At 32.5% G+C, this 12,121-nt stretch overlaps 1 protein-coding gene across 4 annotated transcripts in view; it reads right to left on the bottom strand.

Moving 5' to 3' along the window:
• ATF7IP (activating transcription factor 7 interacting protein) overlaps positions 1-12,121 on the bottom strand; it is a 136,954-nt gene that overhangs the window by 117,523 nt on the left and 7,310 nt on the right. The window contains exon 1 of one of the 4 annotated variants that reach the window (XM_056799178.1): positions 2,898-3,524. The exons of 2 other annotated variants lie outside the window; for them this stretch is intronic. The gene's annotated coding sequence lies outside the window, so the exon portion shown is untranslated. Of the gene's footprint in view, positions 1-2,897; positions 3,525-12,121 lie in introns of those variants that run through there. One more of the 4 variants, XM_007503692.3, reaches the window with a different exon arrangement.

Raw genomic sequence — 12,121 nt, 5'->3', positions numbered from 1 at the left:
AACATAATTTCCTTTCATACCCTCATTTATTCTGTTAGTCTTTGTGTTATCATCTAATTAAAATTACCTGATTCTAAATGGAAAAGATCTTAAAGACCAAGTTCACTCAATTTTGCATATCTAAGGCAAAATGCATGTATGTATTAAGTTATTGGCTGGAGTCTGGACTAAAGCAATCAAATGATCAGGATCAAGTAAAAAGGACTGATTCAAAAAGGGTTTTGAAGAACAAACACTTAAGATAACTACCCCCAAAGAATTTGTACAAAAGTGACCAACTGACATAAGGTTCACAAGGTTTGACCCACAGGAAACTATTCCTATTCCTATTATTCATTAAAGAGCTCTTTAAAAAAACACTTCAATAACATTTAACACTTCAATAAACAAATACAAACAAAAACAAATAATAAAGTTTACCAAAAACTAATTTTTGACTATGCAAATCTTATTCTCCTACCAACTACTATTATGAAACTGTAGATGAATTTTCATGGAAAACATACAATTAGAATGAGTCCAAAACTCAAGTAAAAAGTAGCAAAAACAATTCCATGACATTATAAATTACTAATCATTTTATCAGCCTGCTTTGATTGATAGTCCTAATGCTTTTCTTCTTCTTCCTTTCATCAACTCAGATTTTCCTTTTCTTACTTACCCTGGACTGCATGTTATTATGATAGAAATGTATAATAATTATTATAACAATATGATACTTTATAGTTTGCAAAACACTTTACATAAAATATCTTGTTTGGTCCTCACAACAAAGATTTGACATAAATATTAGATATTAGAGATTTAGAGATGGTTGAACTATTATTCAAAGTTATGCAAATTCTAGAGGAAGGACCTAAGCTCAACCCTGACTGACTTCAAATTCTTTACTCTATAAATTATAGCACATTTCCTGTTTTATTAAAGAAATTAGAATCTGTGGTATATGTTTGGGAATCCTTGCAATTTCAGCTTGATGTCCCATACCATTTATAACATAATACAAATAATTAAAGAGATGACCTTCAGCTAGCCCCACACATGGTTAGATTTTATTCAATTATATACTTGCCCGCATGAGCTGCAACTGGAACACCATTAACAAAAGCAAGTAAAGTATTTAATATTTTTTAGATCTTCATCAGAGGGTTAAAATAAAAAAATTGGTAATTAACTGTATATGGTTGCTAAAATAATTTAGGTGTTTCAATGTGTCATTAATTTCATTGGTCTAAGATGGAAAGTAAGGTATGTGCAAATTTTGCATTTATTGAAGTAGTTGAAACTGAAAGGTTAGGTAACAGGCAGGACTAGAAGCCCCTTGAAATTCCAAAATTCTGACTCTATGACAAAGTTATAACTTTCAGATATCCAGAATACTTAAGTTACTCATAAACTCATTCTCCCAAAATTTTGAATAATTGAATTATGGTAAAATGACCCTGCAAATATTTGAAAGAACAAGATAAAATCATATATATCAATTATTTCCTTTAAATAATACATATGTAATGCATTATCTAGGGAAACAAATATTTAATAAAAAATAAATTTAAAATTTTAATTCACAATCAGCCTATATAATGATAGTTTAAATTTGTTAAGCCTATAACTTGAAAACACTATTTTAATTTGGGTCTCATCACTAAGATAAGAGTGATCCTCAAAATAGAGAAGAAAAAACATTTCAAACTTTAACACAGGAATCACATATGCCACATGTCTGAATTTTGAATCCAAATGTAATGAGGTTTTTAAATATATATTCAACAAAGTGGAAAGATCAATGGATGAAAAGACTTGGATTCGAATCCCAATTTATCTACCTAATCCTTGTATGATCTCCAAACCTCTGCTTCATTTGTAAAATGAGGCTAGATTAAATAATCTTCAAAGTCCATTCTAGCTCCAATCTTATGATTCTATTAAATATATAAAGCTAAGTAAAATGGCAACTTAAAGCAATATTCATTCAATCCCTAGGGGGAAAAAATCCTTAAAAGCCAAAAGAGGCTTATTCCGAACTCTAAATATATATCCAGGTGCTTCTTCCAATTCGTTCCAAAATCTTTCCCATATTTTTTAATTGTTTTTATTTTCAAATCCCAAATCAGAGTCTCTCTCTCTCTCTCTTTCTCTCTCTCTCTCACACACACACACACACACACAAATATTTAGGAGCAAAAAAAAAAAGGTTAAGGGTCCAAAAACTTTTGAATAATTTCTAAATTTAAAGTCATCATCTAAATGTCAATTAAATTTTACAACTGGAATAAAAAGTTAACTTTTGGAGGTAATGATAAAAAGAGAACCACAAAGGGTGTGGGAATGTAATACAAGATACAAAATGAACTGTCTATAACTAGGTAGTACATTTCTCATAGACATAACATTTTAGCATAGAACTTTAAACCATTAAGAAAAATGACTTTTCAAAGAAACAGAAACCTTTTAATGTTCTTCAAAATGTAAGGCTTACTTACAGTCTTATGTTTCTATTATAAAACCTTTAGGAAGTCGTATTGGTAACTTGACTAAAAGACTTTTTAAAAAATCTGATGAGTTGTTAAAGATTTTTAAAGTAATTAACATTCCAGAAGTCCCAGCATAAACTAAATATTAACTACCTCAATCAAGGCCAGAAAAGCACTGTTAGTGTGCCTGAGTGAAAAAATTTAAGGTAATGAAAATTTATTTCTGTTCTGAGAATTTTTAAAGAATTTAACCTTTGACCTCATTAATTTATGAGTTTTTATAAGCATAAAGTCCCTGAGTAATCATTAATGTTAACTTATAAACAGCTTTATATAAAATTTTCCTGCCATAAATTAAACAAAATTCAAATATGTTGGCAAGAATTAATTTTCCAAACAAAAATATTGTAAATGGCTTCTTACCTCTAGTCCCGATGCATGTGACTACAAAAGATTTGCTTATTAGCATATATTCAAGCTAAACTGCTACAGAAAACATTCAAGCAGCCATTTTGAGACACTGCACTGTCTCAGTTGCACTGAAATGTAATTAAGATGGCTGCAATGTGCACTCCAGAACAAGCACACAGTGAAAAATCAGCAATGTATCAAACAAAGCACCTCCCACTTTGTCAGCCTGCAGGAAACTGAATAAGCATTGAGACAACAGCTAATGCATATACTGCAACAAACAATGCAGCTTCTGAGAACATAACAATAAAACACAGAAGGCAGAAAGCCAGTTTTGTAATGTAACGCCTGTGAATCAGGATATGCAATACAGACTTCAAATACTTCCAGATCCCAGATAGCTTTAACTCCATGTCATATATTAACAGTTACAGAGAAAGAGCCAAATCACACAGAGTAGGTAAATATTAGGGAATACTTTTCAAAGAAAAATGTACATTTCAGCCAGAAAAAAAAAGCCTTGCTCACAGCCATTTTATTTTTCATATTACATTTTCACAATATTACCAATCTTGGAAATTTAGCTTTAAATAGTGCTGTACTTTAAAGGTTATGAAAACCAGAATTCATTGTTACAAAAAAAAAAGAAAAAAAAGAAAATGCTTAAGAATTTTATCCAACCCAAGCAACAAAACATCCAAATCTTTGCAAGTATACAAAATCTTAACAAAGTATACGCACAAATTGTGAAAAATCACAAATTATTTTGAATAAAGAGGTGAAAATATAAAACTAGCAAAGTAATGAGGCTTATTTTAAATACTTATTGAAAAAGAATCCCTTGCACAAAAGATGTTCTGAGTATCTGTAATTTTTTTTCCCCTAAGATTAAGAAAGCACAAAGGCGTTAATGTATCCCTGGATAAGAGGATGAACAATTAGTCACCATTCTCCTTTGAAAGCAAAGGTGGTACATCTTGTAAACCCTGTATGTCCCACTATATCTTAGGTGACTCCACATAAGTAATATATAAAGATTTAATAACATTCAGCTAACACATTTTAAGGAACATTCTGTGAAACACTAAAGTCCAGTGGCACTGTGGTATCATGTAAAAAGGACTGGATTAATAAATAAAGAAGATAGGTATGAATGCCTATGTGGCAATGGGCAAGTTATTTAACCCTTCTTGGTCTTTTTCTTCATCTGCAAATGAAAATGCTGGAGATAACCTCAGAATTCCCAACTACCTCTAAATTCTGGGATCCCTCTCCTAACTACCAGATATTTCTATGTGATAGCCACTGCTCATTCCCCTCCCCCCATGGGTATGGGGAGTGGAAGTGGGAGGAAGTAATACCCCATTTTGCTTTATTCTAAATACAACTCTGGTCAAGCTAAAATACCGAATCCAATTATATAAAACAATAGTAATAACAGATTCTTTTCCCTTCATTCTAAAAGATCATGAGGCCAGATTAGGTGACTTAATATAGTTTTAGATATAGTCTTTTAGGTTTTTAGAGTAACTATGATAGTGGATAGAGAGCCAGGCCTAGAGTGAGGAAGATCTAGATTCAAATTCTGCCTCAGGCATTTCATAACTGTGTGATCTTGGGTGAGGTCATTTAACCCCCATTGCCTAGCCCTATGAAGGTGAACCTATGGCACATGTGCCAAAGACAGCACACAGAGACCTCTGTGGGCACATGCAGGCCCCTGGCTTGGCCTGCTGGGAGCTTGGTCCTAACCCCAAATGCAGGGGATGAGGCATTCTAGCCTCCCTCCACTATAGCAGGGACAGAGCAAGGCCAGCCCAGAGCCAGTAGCCGGGTTCCACCCTCCGAACCCAAGGGGAGGGTATGGGGCACTGTAACCTTCCTGTGGAACTCAGTCCTGGCTTGGCCAGCTTGTAGCCAAGCCCAGCTCCAGCCCCAGTCCCAGCCCTGACCCCAAACCCTTAAACACATGAGTAGGTAGGGCACTGTATGCAGTCAGGGGGCAAGGCATGCAGTTGGGGGTGGGGCATGGCACGGGATCCCTAAAATGTTCCAAAAGGTTCATCATCACTGGCCTAGCTCTTAACACTATACTCTTCTGCCTTAGAAATGATACAGAATAATTATCCTAAGACAAAAGAATAGGGTTTAAAAAAATACAGTGGCAAGCCTGATGAATAACTTCAAAATTCTATTTAGTAGAGATTTTCAGAATATTTTAATCATAATAATATAAATTACCAGAAACTTTAAAACATCTTACTCTTCTTCCACAAATATTTTTCCAATGAAAATTGAAAAAGCAAGTCTATTTGCTTCTGAGTCTTTCTTTTCAAGAAAGCAAATTAAGATGCTTTATTAAAGGCTACTTTTCCACTTTTTTATTGTGTCCCCTACATCTTGCACAATAGCTGCCGCATAGTAAGCTCTTAATAAAGGTTTGCTGACTGATTGATTTGCTAACATTTTTTAAATGGGGGGAGGGGAAAATATTTGCTAAGCTCCTGGGCCAATAAGTGCTTTACAAACAATGTCATTTGATTTAAAGGAGATATTCTAGAATCTTCCCACTGCCATTATATCCTTTTCCTTCTCCTACTGTACATATAAGTTCGCTTCTCCTGTCAGTACTATCTTGTTTTCACTACTACAATAGGACACAGGATTCAAACAATAAATATTTAACACCTACATATAAAGTATTGTGGGTAAAACAAACATCCTAGGCACTGTAGGCAAGTCTTTCCCTTTCCTTCTAACCTTACAACCTAAAGTAGATCTTTACTACTTGTCTAGCTTTTATGGTTGGAGGAAGAACATGATGACTTTGGAAAGAACTGATACCACTAGAGCATCTGTGTAGTTGTATGCTGATTCCACTGAGGAATCAGATACCAGAATTGTTTAAAACTATGGATAGAAGATGCAGAAATGCTTTCTAATTTGTTAGAACAAAAAACTTGACAACACTTAAAAGCTGTCCAAAAAAGGTAATGGGCTTCTTCTGGAGGTAGTAAATTCCACAATTGAGTTCTTCAAGTCATTATTAACTGTACTGTAAAAGGAATTTTTGTTCAGTTATGAGTTAGAAAAAATTATCTTTAAGATTTCTTCCAACTCTTAAGAATTTATAGTTCAGACCACTATTGTGTGCCTTAGGCAGGGTTTGAAACATCCCCATGTGTGCACCAAAAAGTTTTGGGTCTTCATTATGGCACATATTACAAATTAATACTAATCAAGTATTGTTAATACCCTTCACAGAGCAGAAAGCAGCTTTTTCTAACACTTAAAAATGCAAATTTATTAAAAAGTAATGTATTGGATACAACTGAAATGACTGAATAACAACAAAACTTCTCACTTTACACTATGACTGTGTATCTTACCACCACAGGATTTATTACTATGGTGCAAACTACAGAATGAGAATCAGGATTCAGTTAAAAAAAACCCTAAAAATTCTTTGCCTTGGTGGGGTAGGACAGGTTTAAAATTACCTAAACTAAAAAACAACTTTCACTTTATATAGAAGAGAGACTAATTTATTCTTTTTGGACCCATAGGACAGAAATAAGATCAACACAAGTCAGAAGGAGGTAAGAGTTCAGCTCAACCTAAGAAAGACTTAACTAGATGATCTATTAAAAAAAAATTAATTTCATCATCAATTAATGAATGCCTAATCATTAGAAGTGTTGTAGTAGAGGCCCAACAGCATACTTCTTAGAGGATGTTCTTATGGAAGGAGTTGGGTCTAAGGTCTGTTGAAAATTGAAATCTAAGGTCCTTTTCACACAGCAATTTCTGATATACAATGACAATGAAAAATAGGGCACCGATATCAACAGAACATCATCTCCTAAACCAGTCTGAAACCCTGCCAAATTTAATAAACTTGAGGTAGCATATCAATTCTAAACATTTAGAAATTTTCCTGAATTTCTACCCTTTTCCTAAAATTTTTATTTTAGGAACTTAGAAAATACATTTAGAAATTTCAAAAAATTTCTACTAAGCAATTTCACATAATATGGATAGTACTCAAATTTATTGCAATCATGTTTTCCAATAACCCTTCTAGTTTGTTTCCTATAGCTCTGGCATGTTAACAAACTTACCATATTTATTAATTTTATTACCTATTTTAATTTAAAATTTTTAACTTTTAAAAGACAAATATATCTTTTTAAATGTTAATAGAACTTAGAAATGTTTACTCAGAAAATTGCTCACATTAACAAGAATTTTTTATAGATTCAAGCATATTAAATATAACCAGAAAATGAACTGCAAGAGGATAATGATTATAATCTTTTTCATAAAAAAAATTGTAAATTCAAGTGCTTAGAAACAATTGGTCAGCAAAATCTGTAATCATTCACAATTGTTCAAACAACTATACTGCCAGGCAAAGTAATAATCAAGTGTTTACTATCTGCTAGGCACAGTTAAGTGCTAGAAATACAAAAAGAGGCAAAAACAGTACCAATTACGACCAGAGCAAATTTTAAACTTTTAATTTCTAAAACTGAAAAAATTACGTAAGAAAAATGGGGATAAAGCAATTAAAAATTCCTTTAAAAGCTAGAGTAGCTATATGGCAGGGGTTTGCAGCCTATGGTTTTTTGCCAAAAGTCCTTGGCATTATCACAAGAAGTTTCTGAATCCATGTACACATCATTGTTATTTTTATTTAGTTTCAACTAAATATGAAATTATTCAATAAAATAAATGTATTGTGAAATGGATTCTGGTATAATTAATAAAATAAAAGTTAAAAGCCATACTAATAACTAACAGTCATGTTATATTTTAAGGTTTACAGTTTAAATTCTCAATTGACACGTGATCCATCATTTCTTTTATAAATCAATAGATTACAATTATAAAGATAATTGTTACAGTGGGATAGAAAATGTTCCATTAATTTTGAACATTAAAAAGTTCATCAAACTTTTTTTTAAGTGCATATTCTGTGACCCCATTGGACAAAACCATATTCATTGTCAAAGCTCAATATGATTAGAAATCTGCTAGGATTAGTACAATAATTATATTTACTGATATGTATCTTTTCTTCTTTCCCACTCACTCTCCCTCACAATCTAGTTCTGGCCCACTCCTTCTGCTATAGAAAAAAAAATTTTTTTGTCCCAGAATGTTCTCTAACCATTCATTGTGAATCTTTAAAAGCATCTTTTTTTTTTCTCAAACAGATTCTTGCCACCTTTATCATTACACCTTAGGTCTTTTGCTGGTTAACAGATTAATTTGTCAATTTTTGAAGTTGGCCCGTTTCAAAAATTAATCATGCCATGTATTTCTTCATGAAAACCTTTAAGAATAAAGGAGGCAAAAACTTCATATAGTTGAAAGATATACAGAAACAGAAACTACATAACAGCTATCATCAGCTAGTCAATGTTAAGACATAACTTGAAAACAGGTTTTCAAAAAGTCTATTATGGAACTACCAGTTATAACAACATGGCATCCAAAAGTACATTTCAATTAGTTATCTAAACGATCTGTTTAGAAATACCATTTATTCCACCTTTATACAACTCAACTCTCTCTAAGTGCTCAACTTTAACCTTGATACCTCTCATTTTGCTTATTTAATTCCTTGGTTGAGAGTTCTTCAAAATTTTCCAGATGCCCAAATGAATATTCTGTAGATTCTTTGTAAGAAAAAAAATTCCAGCCAGTAATCTGAGTTTTCCAATCCTAAACTTAAGTCTACCACCAACCAAAATTATTTTAAATAAATACTAAATTATTTCTCTGCCTTCCTTTCCGCAAAGAAAATAGGTGAAGCGACATCAATAATAACAAAATCTAGTTCTAATATGAAATAAAGAGAAATATAAAATTAATGGAGAATAAGAATACATTGATAGGTTAGAAAAGGTCAAAGCATTCTGAATTTTAATTTTTTTAAAATGTGACTTTGCTTATTTTGTGTTATGTCAGGCAAAATATAAAGACAAAAATGTATCACAGAAAATTTAATAATTCAACAAGTTATACTGAAATTAGGGCATTACCAAAGACAGAACTGTTGCCTCTGATCATGCAGCTAAAACCATAAAAATTTAAGAACATTTTAAATAAATGTCACCAAGCTAAGTGGAATGAAAACTTCAAAAACAGATATCTAGCAAAAGTAAAAATTGTGTGGGAATAGCATGAAGTACACAGTATCTCCATTATCCTTTTTGCAATAAGGATTGTCCTAAAGATGCTTTCAGTTAGTTTACATTTTATTTATTTTACATTCTAATATCTTTATTACATTACAAAACGGGGTCATTTTGTCCACCAGCAAAATAACAGGACATTAAATACAAAAGGATAAATATCAAGATAGCAATGTGTCCCGGGACTATTTCTCTCTGAACTCCATCAAACTGAGAATTAGTTAACGGTAAGATAGATATTTATAAATTTCTGATTTGAGATAACACACAGATATGAAATCAAAACTAAGAAGCCACTCCCACACCACCTTCCTAGCCAAATCATTTCCAAAAAAGGTATTTTTTAAAAAGTCAATTTTATGCCCCCAACCCAAATGAAAGTGGTCCATTCTCCCCAGGGCCCTTTGTTTCTTCACTCCTTCTTCTAAAAAGATAAACAATTTGTCCTGGTAACTTTCCTTTCTTTCTAGCAAAGGCCTGAATTGTTAAATACTAAATAAGCTGCATGATGCTTATAATCTGTCTAGCCCAGATAATAAACACCAGGAAAAAACCTCTAGTCTCCATAACAGTAAGAAATTATCACCAAAAAATAAACAATAAAAAAAAAATATTGTAACCTCTAAATTTACTCATTTTTGATTCAACTCTGCATTAACTGGATGCTAATTATGTGCAGGAAAAATTATTATGTAAATAGTTTTATTATTTTTATGTACATAGTTCTATTATTATCAGATATGTTCCAGTCAGGAAACCTGATTATATGTCTTAAGGAAATCTAACTACTTTGGAAATTAAGAACAACGATATTCAAGGTATACAGATATCTTTAAAAAAATACGTAAAATCAAAAGCTATTCCTGAATAAATGGGCAAAAGATATGAATATAATTCTCAAAAGAATAACAAATTATCTAGAACAACCATGAGAATTTGTTCCAAAATGCTATAATTTAAGAAATATGATGAGAACATATCTGAGGTTTCATCTCATAGCCAACCATTTGGCAGACTTCAAAAGGTCAAATTGAAGGAATGAATAAAAACAAAAGCACATGCATTGTTAGTAGAGCTGTGAATTGGTCCAACTACTCTACTGTGGGAAAAAACTGTGTAAAGAGACTAAAATGTCTAAACCTGTTGAACTAAATGGAGGCATATATTCAAAAGAGGTCACAATGCCAAAATGCCACATAAAATGTTCAGAGAAACATTCTTTGTGGTAGCAAAAAAAAAAAACTGTTCACGGTTTGGGGTGTGTGTGGGTGTCAATAAGCATTGATTGGGAAATGCCTAAATAAATTGTGGTATAAGAATATTATTGCTCTGCCATAAGAAATGATTAATATGATGTATACAAAGAAGCAGGGAAACATTTGTGAGAAATAAACAGAGGTAGGAAAACAGCATTTTTAATAAAAAAAATAATGAAAAAGGAAATAACACCTATCCAATTAAAACTGAATGTTACAAAATTATAATGTGACCACATTTAGCCCCAAAGTAGCACAAGCACTTTCTGCAAAGTTGGGGCCCATGAGTATATGGGAAACTTCTTTTGGTATTGAGTTTTGTGAAACTTTTTCTTTATCCCTTTCTTCATAATTTATCACAAGGTATAGTTCTCTAGAAGGGAGTAGGGTAGGGGTTTGCTGATAAATATTTAATTGGCTCCATGGTCCCAACATTTTTAAGTTCAATTTGTATTAACATTTTTTCCATAACTTTCTTAAGTCTAGACCAATCAGTAAAACAACAAATCAAGTTTATTTGTAGCATTTGCTGATTTCTGAAGTGCAAATGCTTAGTTATCTTGCCATGGTGGGAGATACAAATGAAATATAAAAAGTCATCAAAAAAACTTTTTAAGAAAAATTAAGACCCAATTATTCCCTCACTTATTGTTTATATTTCAAAGGTAAAAACAGAAATAAAACTTTAATTTCTTCTAATAAATTATAAAAACATAAGCCAACCTAGCATACAGGAACTGCTAAGTTAAAATATAAACTCCCAAACTATCATTCTGTCCTTCAGTTATTAAAATTGTTATATAAAATTGTCCTTTAGTTATTAAAATTGCACAAAAGTATTGTAAGAAGAGATTCAGTCAAATCGGCCTTCTCTGCTTCTCACATTGGCTTTTCATTTCCCCATTTAAATTTGCATCAACCAACTTCACAGAATCCTCCCCTTCTTTTTTTGAGACAATTCAAACACCATAAGAGACCTTTCCAATTCCTTGTTAATAGATGCTGATGCTCTCTCCTGATAAGTGACTTGAATTTATTTTATATATATAGGTCTCCTTCAGAAAAATGGAAGCTCCTGGAAAACATGGATTATGTCATTTTTTCTCTTTGTATCACCAATGCCTAGCACAGAGCCCAGTATGCAGTAGGTTTCTAATAAACATTAGGAGAGAGAAGAGAAAGGGGTAGAGTGTGGCAGTGGGGTGTCTGGCACAGGAAATTCCTATGTGGATTCCTCAACACATACAAACAGCAACTTAATATGGCAGGAAGACCTAGGCTCAAAGCACCACCCCCTTTACTAAATCTATGGGTTTCCATGTGGGTAAAAACAGGTTGGGGAAGATGTTTTTAGTGTAAGAATTCTCATTTTTGCTCTAACTTTTTGGGGATTCAGCATCTTCTCTCCCCTAGCAAGCAGAGGCTTGTCTTCTTTGTATCTTCCACAATACTGACACACAGCTTGCATAGAGGAAATAATCAATATTCACTGAATATGATAAGTAGTCATTCAGAAGGGCTTTAAAGAATGCCTAAGCTACAGTAGCTAATCAAGAGTTAAATGAGAGGGAACTTTGGAAGGAAGTAGCACTCCATGATTTCTATGACTGGCAGGAAGAAGCTGACCTTCCACGGTCAAAAAGTTGAGGGAGCTGACAGGAAATTGATTCAAATGCTACTGAGCAGCAAAAATGCAGATGTGTCAAAATGTTCCTGCCTAAATCACATAGGAAGAAACTACCTATGTCATAAGAATAAAAGTGTTTCAAATGTGAAT

This window comes from Monodelphis domestica, chromosome 5, assembly GCF_027887165.1.
Source record: "Monodelphis domestica isolate mMonDom1 chromosome 5, mMonDom1.pri, whole genome shotgun sequence".
Lineage (NCBI taxonomy): Eukaryota > Metazoa > Chordata > Mammalia > Didelphimorphia > Didelphidae > Monodelphis > Monodelphis domestica.
This window is presented reverse-complemented; position numbering and strand designations above follow the sequence as displayed.